General features: G+C 44.2%; 1 long non-coding RNA gene across 1 annotated transcript in view; it reads left to right on the forward strand.

Moving 5' to 3' along the window:
• LOC144101703 (uncharacterized) overlaps nucleotides 1-16938 on the forward strand; it is an 87311-nt gene extending 70373 nt beyond the window's left edge. The window contains exons 2-3 of the long non-coding RNA XR_013308035.1: nucleotides 14705-14847; nucleotides 16705-16938. This is a non-coding gene — a long non-coding RNA (uncharacterized LOC144101703). The remainder of the gene's footprint in view (nucleotides 1-14704; nucleotides 14848-16704) is intronic.
• Nucleotides 16939-17589: the final 651 nt, after the last annotated feature.

Below are 17589 nucleotides of genomic sequence, written 5' to 3' on the forward strand. Positions count from 1 at the left end.
GCTTTTAACCAAGGCATTGAATTTATTTCGCCGCACTCTTTCAGGTGCATATTATAATAGGAATTTCAGCCGACAATCTGCTACGGCTCGTGCTGTACTAATGCTGAATAAGAGTGCTTGAACTATTGAAAGTTAACCGCGGGAAACATCTCTTCGCATGCGCGAAAACTTCGAGAGACTTGGCGGCAGAACTCGCGCACTGTTGTGTCGGCAGCACGGGAACCAATAGCTTGACAAGTTATTTTATTACTTACTAAACTTGACTCCTGCTTGTCATCCCCTGTTTCTGTTTTCCTCTCACTCTGCATGAACCTCGAATATGAAAGCGTGGTCCGAATTTAAGGCGCCACAAATCTATGACCTTTATTTAATTAATGCAGAACATTTCTGGTGAAAAACCCTTATAGGCGGTTCCAATTTCAACCTAGTACAATACTAAGTGCAAGTGCACTGTAATTTCTGGTGATTGCACTTCCACAATTCAGTAGTCTTTGTAGGTCGTGCATGGCACGTTGGCGCCGCGAATGTTCATCTATAGAAGGTATTCGATTACACTCGGCTTGGAATATTAAAGCACCCATGCACAAAAATCAAGCAAGCACATGCAAGTGGATTGATGGGAACCGACAACAAAGATGTGCGAGATAGTGTCTGGAAAAATCGTTCGATAAGGTATTCAACGAGCGCAGTGTACCTAGAATGCTGGCAACCAAGATTATTAATTTTGTGTTGTAGTTTTTAAAGCGCCACTATATAAGATGAATTTTCCAGCGTCCAAAATGAATGATTCTGTTGGAAGTTTTTTGTGCTGACATTATTTTAGAAAAGCGATCTGTCATTTCAGTTACTTCATGTTGAAGTTCAAATAAATGGCCTCTTTGAAATAATTTCCCGCAATTCCGGTATTGCTGGGCCTAAAAAACTCCTATTTCTAGTGATGTACAAAAAGAGCCACATATCTGAATGGGATGGAATATTGTACGCGTTCATGAATATTAACATTGAATGGGCTGAAATATTATCACATTTGCGAGGCAACTGCTGTTTATGTTTCCCTTATTTGCAGGAAGACCGCCAGGTGTGCGACCGGGTCAGCTAGCTTAGAGTGTCCCTATTGCCATCTGGCGCATCATTGCTTAGGCTTATTTCCATTTAATCTTACAAGTCGTCTTGAGAAAATTTTACAGGTGCGTGAATTACAACATTACTTTTTCTGCAGTCAAGACTTAAACGTGATGTTTTGTACCAAACCAACCTTTTTATTCCTGCAAAAGGACAACATATCGGATTCCTTGCACAATAGGTACAACCGTACTGTGAAGATACTGAAGATATAGGTATAGGCTTCAAGCACAGAGTACAGAATATTTCCTTGGCGTCAAAATTCATCTTGCGTGATGTAAAATCAAATCGGTGTATTGCGTGGTTTAGTGTGATGGGAGTCCCTGCCATGCGGTGTGATTTCAACTAACCTGCCTTGCTGGTTGACATCACTCCACAGGGTAGTATCCTGAACAGAAAATTTAGTTTGAAAAGTGTTTTGTGATTGACAAGCAGATAACGCACGAGTACAAAAAAGTCATGAATATGAAATATGTATTAGAGAAGGTGCAGTAATACTGCAAGAACCATTTGTTTTGTTCATGAATGTAAAATCATACCATGAAGTAAGTAAATGGTAGTGTGAACCTCCGAAGATACTATATAAAGAAGTACATTGCGGTTGCTTATGCAACTGTTCATTTTTTATTTCAGCGGGAAGTGCTGACCGATCTGGCAGCCGGAGCAGAAGTAGTGGCTTCTCCGTCACAAAATATGGAAGGCGCAACGGCGTTAAGCTTACACGAGATGTTTGGAGGTAGTGGCAGCCCATCTTCGATGAGGCCATCACGGAGCAGTGTATCAGGCAGTCCTCCGGAAACTGTGAACAGGAAATGCGGGCACTGCAGAATGAAACGTAGATTTTTCGCATATGACCTGCGCATGCATCTCAACGTGGCAGAATCAACAAGAACTGTCCCGATGTGCAAGAAAGAGCCAGACATTGCAAAGACAGCGAACCCTTTGCAGAACGAAGGAAAAAGCGATTAAACGTGAGCCCCAAAAAGCTATTTCCGTTTATTTCGGAAAACGATTTCTAACAAATCAGTTTAATATATCAGCAAATCTTTTTGTGCAGAAAAGTACGCAGATTTTCTGCAGACATATATGACTGTAATTAAATTACGGTGCAGTCATATAAAATATAGTATTTCCTGTTAAGAGATGCACAATCTGTCGTCATTACAAGAAATCTATATGGTCTAAAATATTTCAAAACGGGCAGAGGTGAAACTTACGCATTCAAGGTAAGAGTATGTCTTGCCACAGAACTTTGAACTCTTTCCCCGGGAAAACGTGTCGTACTAATGCAGACAGGTTGTGAAAGCTGGTTTCCAACTTCTTCTTTCCAGTGTCTGTCGCGCTGATGGCTCAGTTCCTGGTAAATATTGTGAATGGCACAGCACTTTCGCACAGTACGGTTTGCATTATCTATATCGCATTCAAGAAAGTATTTTCTGCCACACGTCTTTCTTTTTATAGCAATGGAACATTGGCAGCTTCATCCACAGTGCGCCCGTGAACGTACTGCCTCTTTAGATGAAGCTGGAGGCGAAAAACTTGATCACGCAGCATGATGCCTGCAATGCTTTCTCCTGCAATCCCCTTTATTTGCGAAGAGGAAAAACTTCTGTCAGCTAACTGGGGTGGCCCAGTGCACTTGTTAACCTTGGAATCGTGGTTTCAGCCTACAGGTTCCACCCTTGTGCACACAAATTTGTAGCTGTGATCAACAACTGCAAGTAAGCTGATAATATATCATTCTTTGTTAGTTTAATAACCTTGCGTATTAATTTTCCGCTGTGAAACTTTGATAAGAGAGCCGTCTAGTGCAATGAACCAAGTCACGGCTGCGAGCTGCTGGACACGATCCTCTAAGTCTTCTCTTCTAAGCATCTTCACTACAACAGGTTCCAGTTCTTCCATAACAATGTCGCAAAATTCGCGAAAGGCGGTGTCCATGAAAACACAGCTCACTCTGTAAAGATTAGCTACGTAGCGCCAATGCAACGCGTTTCTGCGAGTGAATGACATTTCTCATGTTTGTATCCACTCTCTGTAGCCGCCTCCACGAGCTTGCAACATAGGCGAACGTATGCCGCTTCATTCGGAAGTTCGCCTGGAAGTCCTGGTAAGGCAGCGTAGGCAGTGTGGTGTCGTTCCACGACGGGGGTCGATGAATCGTCCACAGTCGTGGGTCTTTCGCGCTCGTTTGTAATGCGTACTTCATGAACAGGCGGAATCGCTTCTCTGCCGCTTGCCTCTTCTTGTTGATGGCGGATTTTTTTAATGAAGAGCGCATAACTCGCATCTTTTTCGTGCATGCCACTTTTTAAGAAGAGCCAAATCATAACCCGCCACAATGATAAGATTGTTCGAGAGATTATTGAGGCTCGTAGTATTTCGCGTGCAGGTAACAAGTGTGTGAGCGTGGCATCAGTGGCATTGTCAGCGAAAGAGCTTTCCTATCTAGATCGATGGCAACCAGCGAAAGGCTGGCTTATCAATCTTTTTTGTCTTTCGTTTCTCGTTGTGGCTCATGTATTTATACGTAGCGACAGCAAGAAATAAAAAGTTGATAGTTAGCGCTCGTGTCGTTCTGTGCCTCTCCTTTGTGTCCTGTTTTGTTACGCGCTGCTCTATTTTCATGGATCACCAACTCGCCCAACAAGCAACACTTCTCGCATCTTTTAGCGGACAGAAAAGTCTCCTGCTGAACGAGAAGAGGGCACATCTCATCGCGGCGATCATAATCGAGCTTGGACGCAGGCCGCCTCAATGACTTACCTGGTCGACATCTCTGCTGCGTGCGTCACAGAGCATAACGTAGCTAAGAAAGCACCACACTGCAACGAAACGTTTTGAATGCTTAATAACACGCTAACGCACTAGAGAAACGGACTTTTGATAATGAACAGAAGGAGAAAGTATAAATAAAACGACAACTCACTGCGGGTCTAACGGGCCCTTAGAGGGTGGCCTTGGCTAAAAAAACTGACATAGTCACGCAAATTTCCAGGACGCAGCAAGAAATGCGCAACAAAAAAAAACTTCAGTATATACATTGCACTCATGTCCTGCGAGAGCAGTTTAAACGCAGCTTTTGTATTATTTTAAGTTCACTCCAGCTGCGAGGGCAGGTGGTCAAAGGGAAGGTAAAAAGTTTTTTGAGAATTTGAGGTCCTTCAAGTAATCGATCCAATGTACCTCTAAGGAAAACCATGCCAAGTAGTTTAGCGTTAGCATTTAAAATGGTGACGTAACCTGCGATTAAAATTGAGACGATATTCAGGCTTTTCCTCACTGCGTTGGAAAAGTGCGGAGAAACTCGTGAAGACGTCATTGTTGTCTAAATTTCAAACGTCCGCTGCTTTCGCCAACGACCTTCCATGCGCTTTCCAAGAACACAAAACAATCAATGCTTCCTGAGCTTCAGCTTCGGCGCCGTTTGTCTTCTTTGAAACAGCCGTTTCTTAGCTGGAAACGCAGCGCTGACCTACGTGACGTCATCATTGCGTCTTCTGTCCGTCGGAGCGCACTGCAGAGAGACCTGAACGCCGACACGGCTTTATTCAGCGATTTTCGTCACCATTTGAAATCTTAGCGCAAAAATACTTCGCATGCTTTACCTACAAGTTTCATACATTCGACCTCTTCAAACTGGTCGAATTCTGAAACCTCCTCTTCAGTTGCACTTTGATATGCTGGCAGCACAGAACCCTAAGTGCATATCTAAACGCATACAAATTACCGTTGAGTTCAACTGCAGTTAAAATACTGAACTGCCATTTCACTGAACTGAAGATGAAGGCGTCATCGAAATGTCATCGACGGAGCTATCGAAAGTCCACCGCGTCAGGGATTCGTTACCTCGTGGTGCGCAGCAGCATGCCGTAACAACAGCGCCGTCACGGTTTGTCCATTTCACAGGGGTCGGTTTCAGATGTTTATCAATCGCTTCACTCTGTAGCATTCACTGTAGTATTCACATGTCGCTTAAACCTCCAAAGCTTTCTGCTGCAATCTAGTTAAACCAGCAAACAAAGACAATAAACAATCCTGCGTTTTATATCGGTGCCGCAGTATAATTAGCTGGCAGTGTTTAACGTTTTCTTCCTTGTCATCTATTTTTCCAATAAATATGTGTTCTTTCTGATTTAATGTACTTTAAACCTCAATTGAAGCGCGAACCGAAAAACCGCAAAACGACCAGAAAAGTAGAAAACGAAGCCGCTCTAAGGGCATAGGGGATTGGTAAATAAGAAAGAAGTGAATAATAAGTACGCCAGTATTCTGTTTCCATCGTAAAATGTCTTCACTTACATTCTCGCTACATATTGCCCGTTCGCATTGATTTGACGTGGATACTCTATGCCAAGGATAATGAATTTGTTGCAAGAACAATTTGCCAATTCCTTTGAGTGCACTAAAATGCATGCTTGATACACAGTGAATGTTTTGTAACAGGCGTCCTATGTACTCGCAAAGAATGTGCCAGTCGTCGACCCAGTCAACAGTTTTAGCGTAAAAAATAAAAGTAACCCGACATAGCATCAAAAACGTGCACACATTGACACGCCTTCTTAAACTGGGCTACCATGCTCTCGCCTAGCATTCGTGCGCGCAACTCGCACCTCTTTAAATTTCCAAGACGTTCTCTCCGGAGCTATGAATGACAACGTTTACGATTGTTCATATAACGCCCTCATGCAGGATATATTAATGGCTTACGCTGGGCTTATCTTGACCCAATAACGAACAGCATGGCAACGAGGGGGGGGGGGGGGGCGGCAGCACTGCCCAACTTTACATATTTCGCTAAATGTCGACGAGTGGGCGAATTCTAGCTTCTTTTAACGGGTTGAGTGTTGGCTCATGGCATAAATATTGGAAGCTGCATTAAACGAAAGCGGTTCGTTGAATGAATAAATTCTAGCAGCGAGCGAGGACGAGACGCTGTGCGCACACAGCTTATGGCGGCGCGAGATAGCTAATTAATTCCACAACGTTTTGACAGTGTGTCGGCTTTTAGTGCAAATAAAATTTCGAAAACAATGGCTGCTATACTATTGAAACCTTCTTATTTAGATTAGAAAGTTGTTTTTAAAGGTTTTCTGCTGCATTTTTAAGATGATATTGAAGTATGCAGCTCTGAATTGGAATGGACACTATATGCTGCGTTATATCTGTGTAATTCTGCGCAGCCATTTTCCCAATCCAATTTAAAGGGAGACTGAGGAGAAATAGAAGTTGGCTTGAGGATATATCGCGGGTCTCAGTACCTACGCTTCAGCGCTTTTCACTTCAACACAGCGGCAAATTTTCCTGTTCATAAGGACGTCAGGAGCTAGAACCGAGTAGCGGGAACATTTTTATATTGAATTATGTCGGCGATAAATCCATAATTTGCTGTCAGGCTATGTCAACGTTGCCAGAAACAGCCAGACAGTAAATTTTTACTGCGGACAAAAATTTAATGGAGTTGTCCTCACTGTCGATTTAATGTATCCTCTTCGTGTGCACCGTTCTGTGACATTTCCTCGCCACCATACCTTTCCGTGATCCTTGACGTTCGTGTTCAATGGCTATCCAGCCCCGCCCGCCACCCATGAAGCTCAATTTCTATTCATGCACTTAAAAATACAGCACGCGCTAAAAAGTGCAACTACCTTGAATGCTATGGCACGGGTTTAGAAGCGAACTTCTGGTTTCGCGTAGCTCGCCTCATCGTTTCTTTCTGTTTTGTTTACAGAATTTTGGGGACGTTCACAAATGAGCGATATTTCCGACGCGTATATAGAAGAAGATACGACCATGCCGCCAGAGTCAGGTACATAGACCTAAAGTGGGTCATTGAGAACACCTGCTGCCATCGAGCGCGATGAACAGCTTAATCCTGGGCCTGGGTAGAAGCACGCGTTTTGTGTGCTTGTGCATGTTTCAGCGATCGGGAAACAATTCTCAGCTTTGACTGTGCGCTGTTCCTTAAGCCACACGTGGAGCAAAACCATGGTGCCGTGTTAATAACGAAGCTCGGTGGAGTTCTTTCCTCTTTACGTGCACAGTGTAAGCATCTTTCGGTTCAAAGCTATCGAGAGCTCAAACTTAAATTTACGCCAGCAAGGGCATTCGGAACCTCTTTTCAAGAAGAAATGCTGCATATAAGAGTAAAGTAGAAAGCTTCCTATGTGGTTTACCGTGAGCCCATTTCGTTGCGCGCGACGGATCATGTTGGGCCGAGTGCAGCGGCGAGAAAGGGGGTGCGTTGATGCGTGACAGAGTGCCTTCACTGTCCACTTGCCATGCTTTGAATCGTGCACTGGCATGCGCTGAGAAAGTGGAAAATTTAAAACCGAATGGCATCTTAGAGCAACCTTTCTCAAGTCTGCCATGAGTAGGTAAGGAACAGCTTCACGGCAATTTGCGTTCTATACCTGCAAATATTAACGGCACATGGCATAGAGGAAGTGCATAAAATTCAACCATATTTCTATGGAAGTGCCGATTCCGCCGCCGGCAATGCGCTGCATCAGCACTAGCGGCTCAGCTAAAGCCGATCAATACGAGTCAAGTCACTGACAGGTCCTCTTTGTGCGGGGGAAGCTTGGACCGCAGCGAATAAACTTTACACTGGGCAGATGGATGATGTGTCGCCAGGGAAGGGAACCATTTTCCTGTATCCACAGATCCTCATTTGCCGCATACAGCAATGTTGTAACAAGAAAAAGTTTCCCGTGCACTTCTGCGCTCGTGTTCCCTCCTTCCATTCCGAAATGCGATGGCTGCAAAACTTGTACCTTGTCAGCACCGTAAAACGTTTTATATATTGCGAGAGCCCTCACGTGACAGCCCTGTATTTACTCCTAAGCTCTCCATCTTCGATATAGCTCGAGCAAATGGCTTTTAAAAAATTCACAGACAATTACTATAGCCGGAAATGCGAAGTTGAAGCGCAGCCCTTAACGGCCACCTGCCACCGCTGGCAGCTGAAGTGTTACGCTTCTAGCTACCCTTCCGGATCTTCCAGTGGCAGACACCTTCCAGCTGTCCATTCCTCCCCTTTCATCGTGTCAGGTGGCCTTCCGCTCTGCTTTTACCTCCCCCTGTCACCTCCCAGGTGGCAGGGTGACCTGTGACCTGTCAGATGGCGTGTTACGGCAACTACGCCGACTACTCCAACGCCCTGTTTCGCTGCTAGCCACCCTCTGAGATTTTCCCGTGGCAGGTAGTCTCGCGGCCTTTATGTCAGTGCGGCCTCAACGTGAGGAAAGTGCCACCAGATCTGCCACGCTCGAGGGCTGATGGGCTCCCTTGCGAATGTCCAGAGCGAACGAGGCGGGTAAGATGAACATGCTGCCCTGTTGCTTCAGCTTGCATCGTCATATCTATCAGTTTGCATCGTCTTGTCTTCATTTCTGGTCTATGGTGTTTAATTCAGCTGGTGTATGGTACCAGCATTTACTGTAACAATTTTCATGAGCTGCTTGAGCTTATTTGGCTTGCTGAGGCGTTTTTGAGCTCAATTTGTCACTTGCATGTGAGAAAACCAGAGTGAGACATATGTAGATAGAAGGAGACGGCTATACAAATCTCTTAGGATGGTCCTCCCAATGGCGTGCAAGAATGCATACGCCCCATGACGGCCACGAAACGTCAAACGGCCTGCCCGCTTTTCACACATACGCTGCTGCGAATAATTGATGGGTATCATGCTGCTAATAATTCATTTCGTGGGGATTATTTGGTCGGTCGCAAAGAACCGTGCTTGAGTGCTTATTGGCATATTTCCGCTGATGTGCCTCGTAAAAGGCGGCTGAAAACTCTTCTGAGTTCTACGCAAGTGGAGCTTCGGAAGTGACGGGCGTCCTTTAGCCATGTGTCTCGAATGGATCGTATTTTCGCTGTCTAACAAGATTTTCCAGCCCCCGTCTGCTGGCCAATCGGGCAACGCATGTAAGAAAAGCGTTGTGAATACGGCCCGGATTCTTGTGCATTACTATTCTAGAAGACGTGACAGATGTGATGCTGGTTTGATTTTAAAATTTCAATGGTGGCATAGCAAAGTGTTCCGTCGATAATACTTTTGGCTTGCATGAGGCTGGGTGAAAGGCTTATTTCGCAAGCATTTCACCCCGGAGAGGCTAAGTGCCAAATTTGGACACAATTGAACGCCCGGTGGCATCCGAACAACACACCTCCCACATACGACCCGAATGTTCAAAGCATAAATTTCAGCAAGAATAAGAAATGGTTCTGAAAGGCTGCTTTTTAGTTCTTGCATCAAAGTCGGCGGCGAAGTACACCCTGCTTAATTGGCTTTTCATGCGCAATCCGAAAAATTGGTGGTCGGAACGCTTTTCATGGCCATTATTTTCACATAAACATGGAAGCTCTAGGCTAGCGCCGACAAAAGCTACTTCTCACAGTTGATTTATGTTCCGACTGAAAAAACGAAATACACGCCCCATATGAAACTGCTAAAAGAATGAATCTCCACATTAGACTGTACCGGAATGTGGTCAAGATGTAGCTCGAAAGTGTGACCACCATCATAGAAGGAGTTTAAAACTTATGTTCTCAGGCCATATCTTGTAACAATGATTCTTTTTGTTCCACTCTAAGTGCTATAGCCTGCGACGTAGGAACAGGTACGTAGCATGTAATGGATATTTCCTATGTGCGTATCAGGTATACTGCTGAGCAGTTCCACAAGACAAAAAGAATCAATAAAAAAAAATCATTAAGAAACAGGGTCCGCAATGCATCGCCTACAATTGCAGTCGTTGTAAGAAGGAAAGAGATGCAGAATAAAAAGAAATGCCTCAACGCTTCGCACCAAGAACAATGTAGTTAACCACCTATTGTAAACAAATATGTTTCGACACTTCATCCTGAGTAGTCATATTACGGCTTTCAAAAAAAAAAAGGAACGAAACAAGTTTGGAAACCAGTGTTGAAAATGGCCCAGCAGAAAACCAGGCCGACGATTCCTATTACGTGTATCCCCCTACCACGTGAGCGTCGAAAACCGAAAAAAAAAAGAAATAAATTCCGGATAAGAAAAGAAATCATAAGCATCCTACAGTAAGCAATAAACTCCTAAACATAGTGAGAAGCATTGTTTGCTCTTCCTGCTTCCGATGTCATTTTATCCATGTCAGCCTTGCGTGAAGCCCGAAGGGACCCTGCGCGCACCGCGTAATTGAATTAAACGAGCAGAGAGGCGGGTGGTCGCACGCCCGTGTGGGCTCCATACAGGCCAGCGTGCTGGCTCCGACCCGTCCGCAGGGCCGCGGGAGACATATGGTCTGTCCAAAAAAAAAAAACAATCACGGGAGGCAGGCAATATCTTTTCGTGTTTTAACTTATTTGTTGCTTTATTCCCAAGGTGCGTTGTCTCGTGAAGTGCTTTTGTTTACATACCAGTCTAAACTCTTTCCGCATTACAAATGTTTTTTGTTCTAATAGAAATCTGATATTCTTCAATGGTACTAACCTGGAGCTGCTAATTTTTCAATTGCGGGAGCATGTCTCGTTAACCAGTCTCTTCGTGCGCAGCTAATAGCGCTTATGAGGGCGTACTTGGTGGGTCTCTGTTCTGTACAAGCGATTTTTTCTTTTTTCCTGACTCTTTAATGCAAGCTTACTCCAATCGTGTGCTGCTTCGTGACCCCTGAACTGGAGTCTGCTTTAGGACTAAATTGATAAAGTGAAACGCATGCTCACCCCTGTTGGGATGCTTTCACTTTTGTGGCAAACGCGCAACTTCCGTTACGACCAGCGTACTTTCTAGGCTGGCTTTAAATGCGCCATTACGGGCGATGGTGTTTATCTGAGATTGTGATCGAAGGCGTTCGCGGTGGAAGCACGCCCTTTCGTGCATTTGCTGAGCGAGCCTCTGCGACTGCGTGCTTTGTGTACCCAAGTCAAGCTTTTTTTTCCCGCTCCCTCGTCCCAAAACTACTCCCACCCTGCGCTCAGGGAGTGATATGTGCATCACGTATTCACAAGAGTATTCAAGAGGCTCGCTGGAATAAGCGTAACAGCGCATTATCATGATGTTCAGCTGGTGCTCGTGCATGGGCGCCAGTCCTGATAACAAACTACACAACTTTCGCAGGTTCGGCCGTGTTAAGGCGATGTTCTTTGAAAGAGTTCAAGGGATCAAGTATATGCCGACAAATGCTTCTTGAGCATTTCACAGTTTTTATGGGGATGGGCCGTAAGAAAAAGAAGGGCACGAATTCCAACCCTGCTTGAAGTCTCTTGGTGCCGCATACCTGCAGGGCGCGTATAACCCCCCCCCCCCCCCCCCCCGATGGCGAGTTATGAGGTGCACTGCTTCGATTTCTACAAAAAAAAAATGCACCAATATTGCTTGCGCTTCCAGACGACTTCTTTCGATGCCGAGTCCTAAAACTCAGAGGGCGGAGCTGTTCATGAAAATGAAACCAAATTCTATATAAATGATCAAAGCAAAAGCATTTCATTTTTTTGTTTATATTGTTTGAATTACACACTATGCTACAGATCAGATCTGAATAACATCCACACTCTCTTCTCGCTCGTATAGACAGGGAACCCATTTGTTGACTCGACGGGAATTTTGTGCACATTTCTTCCTCTTTTTAGTGCCTCACAAACCTTTTGAATTTGCTGGGTTCTAATGCTTGATGATCTGGCCTTTTCATTTGAAGAATGGAGCTGCAATTGTTGCAATCGGTTTTTCAGGGGCTATCGTGCATAGCATTAACGGAACAACCATGCTCGCACAAGCGCTCAACTAGAAATCTGCCACTTGGGCCAACGTACGAAATCTCATAATTGACAAAATAGTCTTAAATAACATATCTGCGAGAAACAAGTTTTTTTCTCGCTTGGATTTTAATGGCAGTATTATTCTGGTTTCCACGTTTGCAATCTGAAGAGGCAGCAGAGCTTGTTAGCGCCAGGGCATAAAACACTGACCGGTGATTTCTTCCTATATTGTTAGAAGTCTAAGATAAAGTTTTATTAGAAAGTTGAGAAATAATCACTGCAGCAGCAGCCACAATTGAACGCCATTTCTGAAGAGTTATCCTTCACCTTTTAAGCGTTGTCTTGTTGCGGGAGCAGTTTCTACAGTAGCCTGCCTTTTTTGAAACACGCTGCGTATAAACATTTGTGAGGAGTGACTGAAAATCGCTGCTAACTAATATTGAATAGTTTAATTTTTGACTATAATTTACTTTCCTCATTAATCGATGGGTTGTAGCCCATCGTAAGTAATATCCATATCATTCAAATGACATATCTACGAAAATGCCATTCTCGTCGCTGCTACAGCGTAAGCAATTTTGGGCCTGCATACGGCCGAAACCACGCGACGTGAAAGAGCACTAGACACGCCTACCAACGCGCATCACACAGCGCTGCACGTGATATGTGCTCCTTTCGCAGCGCACGACAGGGAGCGCGGATAGAGCAGAGACCACGTGACAAGCGCTGATGTATGTGTGACGCACGCTCGTAGGCTTGGCTAGCACTCTTTATGGTCGCGCGATTTCGGCGGCGTACGGCCCAAAATTAAAAAACTAAAAATAAGAAATAAAAAAACTGATGCAGTCATTAATAACAGTGTTTTACAAGGCTGTTGATAAATAAGGAGCCCACCAGTAATAGTTTATAAGTATTCCATATCAGTTAACCAGCCCGCTATTTAGCACGTCTTAGCTGTATTCTGATCCACTACAGCGCCGGCAGTGCTATGCCCGTCGGTAAGCCAAGGCTAAGCACTGCACCTGAGCCGTCAAGAGCAAACATCCTATTAGATGAAACAAATAAAACATAGGTTAGGTCCATTTTCATTTCTAAAAAGATTACTAGCCTGGTGAGACTTGAGTTACATACGTGAAGTTTATATTCTTCTTTCTAAGGCCCATCATGCCGAAGCGCTTTATCCGTGTACATGAAAAGCAAAACACAATTAGAGCTACAGCGTTTTAAAACTCGCTACGGTCATAACATAACCTTCAAAAGTTTCAAAGCAAAACTAGGCAAAAAATAATAAAATATCACGGACGCCATGGCATTTTCTGGTCAAGTATTAACAGCCATAAAAACTGAGAATTAAAAGCTCAGAACAGCGCAGAACAACTTAATAAATGTAACTAATAGATTGCTACGTGTGTCACTTTTATTTTAATGTTACCTTTACCTAGCCTTGACAGCTGGAGGGAAACGCTTAGGGAGAACCCAGAAAATTCGTCAGACCGCCAAGAAGAAGTCACCATTACTGATGTTTTGTGAAGTAAGCTTAATTTTCATGCGTCCCATTCTGGAATGGTGTTTTACTCGTACTGTGGCTCCTTTCTTTGTATGCTATTTTATTCATAGCTATCATCGATTCTCGGATCATCCCTGGACCAGCATCGCTCCAGATAACTTTGACGTAGTAAACAATTGAGGCTAAGACGGAATTATTTATTTTATTTTGCACGCGTCTTTTAGATTATTTTACACACGTCTGAGCTATTGCATCAAAAATAGCTATTTATCGACATGTATTGCTAATTCGTGAAATAATCTTCACTGCCTCTTCGTTTACTTAGACACTTTCGGAGCAAGGTTTAGTATCAATTGGTGTGTAAGCAGGCGGTGCTTTGAAATGTAACAGCTCGATTCTCTGTGTCGCTGTTGCTGAAGCAAAAACAGAAGCGTGGTCGTACGACTGATAACTAGTCTCTAAATAAATTTTTTCACTCGCTTTTGTTATTTTAGGCATAAAATAGCTCTATTAAGAAATTTAATGCTGGAGAAATGACTTTCATTAGCTCCTTCTTCGACGACTGCTTGAAGCGCATGCTAGGAGCCCATCGTTTGGTTAAGAACTTGTCGATTGCATTCTTGCCGTCAATTCACGACAGCGGGTGTGCGCACCGCTTAGTCACTGTTCCTAAATACACCGAGGGCTTAAAACTAATCTTTCGGGACTCTTTAAAAAGAAATGATGAGCAGTACATGAAGGCCATTGTTGGACATATGTTTTAATGCGACAGCATTTCTTATCATCAGTGTCGTGTCAAGGACCTGTCAGCAGAGCGTGCCGGCAGAACGTGTCATGAGAGCATGTTCTCTCACGCGACCTCATTCGAAAAAAGAAAATCGCCGGCATTACGCTACGACCCCAAGCACGTTGTGCCAGGCGGGCACGCAACCCATACGCAATGAAGGGTTTCCTTTTCCCTTTATTGCATGGAAGTACACTCACCCAGACAGGCTTCAAACCCGACTTAAGTCACATCCTACAACCCATCACACACAATCAACCCGGCATCCTGCTCTCACTTTGGATGGATATCGAAATTCCGACAGACACACACATACATCGAGCAAAGGCAACCAGGCAGGAGGTACATCGTGCGCCGCATATACCGCATAGCACAGGGCTCCCTGAACAGACTGACTTTGATGAACGTGGCGGCTCCGCATGGCGATCTGTCATGCGGCTCTTCCACACGCTAAACAGTCCCATCAGCACTAAAAGATCACATGAAACCTTAAAACCTTCTATTCTACGCAAAAAAAACTTATAGTAAGACGCAATCTCAATGTCCTTTTTCAGAGTCCGTTGAAGAATGTCAAAAAGAAACAAGGCATCACAAAAAAACAAAAGGCAATGGTGAGCAGTTCATGCTGCTGACAGAAGCGACAGCTCACCTACCACGGCACACAAAAGTGCCTTTTCATGACCCAACGTTTTCAGAGGTAAGGTTCACGTGTGAAGTTAGTTTTAAAAAATGTCTTTGCAGCCGATTGAACACACAACCGTTGCACTCGCTTTAGAGGTAAGGCTGCCAATGCATCGATACAGGAAACAACGTCTCAATCAGAACTCTTGTAATATGTCTTTTAGGTAAACTCTATATGAATTCTAACGAAAACCGCACTGTGAGGAAATGGAATGTGTCGGCTACTTCTTTACGAAAACCCCACAAAGGCCACTCAATCCTATGACCAGTGGGCGCAAACACAATAGGGAAAAGAGCACTTTATCTTCTCTTAAACACAGCAAGGAGGAAATGATAGTTCGCTGTTTTAAAAATAAAAAAAAACATAGAAATAAGCTGATGAACAGAGTACTGAAGAGCTTCACGAGCCTCCAGAGGCAGAAAGAAATTGTCTCGACGTATAGGCTCCCATTGAGAGCGCCAAAACCTGCATGACATAGATAATCTTCGAAACCAAGAAGGTATTGCAAAATTGTGCTCTTGCAAACTGAAACAGCTCTCTGCCCATCCAAGCCTGGATTTGTCGCCTAACAAGATCTGAGAATCCCAGTGAGGCCCACTCTTAGGATACTGATGCAAGGAAACCCCCAAATACTGTAGGTCTCCAGAATCCCACCTGACGCCGCCAAAAAAGCTTGGTTATTTACTGGAGTGACCTACCCAGAACTCTTTTGATTTACCAAGGTTAATAGACGCACCCGAGCTATCACAAAAATGCTCAATTACATGCAAATCTTCGAGCACGCTCTTTTTATAAGAACAGAAAAGGACGACGTTCTCAGCATAAGTAAAAATCTCAATTTCACATTGCGATGTTGAGAAGGCACGAGTTGCTGTGTTCTTGACGATACTACGACGTAGGGGTTCAAGATATAAAGCGAATAACAAAGGCAATAGCAGGCGGCCCTGTCGAAGAGATGTTTTAAGTTGAATAGGTTTGGTCAACTTGTGATTAACAATCAGTCTTGCAGTGGCCGGTTTATAATACAGTTCTAGGCCTTCAAGCAAGACATCAGCAATTTTTCCTGTCTGTAATACAGCAAACAAAAAATCATGATGCACCTAATCAGAAGCATTTGCCAGATCAATCTGAACAAGTTCCACTTGACTCACCTCATCTGGCACTGTCTCTAACACGGAACCTGTGATATGGATATGGCTTTGCAAACTACGGCTTTTGATTCCATACACTTGGTGCAGTCTTAATAAATTTAACGCCACAAGCTGCAGACGAGAAGAAAGAACCTTCGGATATATCTTATAATCCACGTTACATGAGGAGATCGGACGACAACCTTCAACAGTTTTCAGCCGATCTGCGTGAGTGCTTTTTGGGATTAGTGTGGTGTGACCAGTGTAGAACGGGGGAGGCAAAAGCCCCATATGATAAGCTGCAATGAAAACTTTGAACAAGGCAGCTACTAAGCTAGGCATAAACGCTTTATAAAACTTACACCTACTTTGTGGCTGCCATCGGTATGAGCGTGAGCGTGTCCTCCTGGCTGCAACGCTCCGCCGCTTAGATCCTCGTTCGCTTACAGAAGACAAGATACTAGGTCCCTGGACTAAACCTTCATCGTAGAGGATAGCTGCAAATGTACATTTAAAGTTCTTGAAGGACTCAGGACTGAGTTCATCGTTATAAACTTTCAGTGAGTGCCCTGTGTACCCTGATAGTAATGGCCTACGGACACGTGGATAAGTGATCTCTCTTTTGTTTCTCCCCTTCCTATCTCTCCCTCAGTTCCCCTTCCCACGTGTACGACAGCGTACTGGGCGTTCCCTAGTTAACCTCCCTGCCTTTCCGTTCATATCTCTCTCTCTCTTTTTATAGAACTCACTACTTAGACCATCCAGGCCAAGAGACTTCTGACCCTGCTGTCGAGTGGAAATGACCGATTTGACTTCATCCGAACTAATAGATCCCTCAAACACTCAACGCTGCTCATCTTCAAGACGAAGAAATGCTTCTTTTAAGTGACTGAAATCGGACCCACTGATCGGCTTACTACTACCACAAAAGTGCCACTTATAATAGTTAAAAGAAGCACAAAGAATACCAGGCGTGTCAGTGTAGGTATGACGTCCGCAATGAATTTCTGAAACATCCTTAGAAAGAGCAGCCTGCCTTTCATCATTAAGCGCGCGGCGAGATGGTTGTTGTTTAACGAACCTTCGTGTTTGCGACCTAATCATGCATCCTGATATTTTTCTGCGCTAAACTCTTCCAACTGCGCTTTAATGTTATCGATAGGATCAAGATACGATCACGGGGCAGTTCTTTGCAATTCATGAAATTCGTTCAGGGTGCGCAGCTAAGGGTTGTGGAGTAAAGCGTGTTAGAGGGGCACGAAGTGAACGCGGTGTGGTGTGTACGATGGTAAAGTGTTTGAGGATGTGTACTGATGTTAGACAACGATGACGTGCAAACGAAAGTTGCTGACGTCATTCAAGGGTAACGTGATAAGTGTCATGTGACAACAGAGACTAGCAAAAAGGTGTCTGACATCATCCAAGGGTCAAGTGATAAGCGTCACGTGACAAGGATGGCTTGCAAAAAAGATTTGCTGACGTTCAAACGCAAACGTTTTCGCATTTCTGCATTGCAAAAGACTACAGTGTCCTCCCATTTTCACAATGAAGTGGACGGAAAGAGAGAGGACAATAGCTCTCAATGCCGGAAATAAGAGATATCTTTATATAAATGCCGTTTTGAAAC

The sequence above is a fragment of the Amblyomma americanum genome, chromosome 1, assembly GCF_052857255.1.
Source record: "Amblyomma americanum isolate KBUSLIRL-KWMA chromosome 1, ASM5285725v1, whole genome shotgun sequence".
Classification (NCBI taxonomy): Eukaryota; Metazoa; Arthropoda; class Arachnida; order Ixodida; family Ixodidae; genus Amblyomma; species Amblyomma americanum.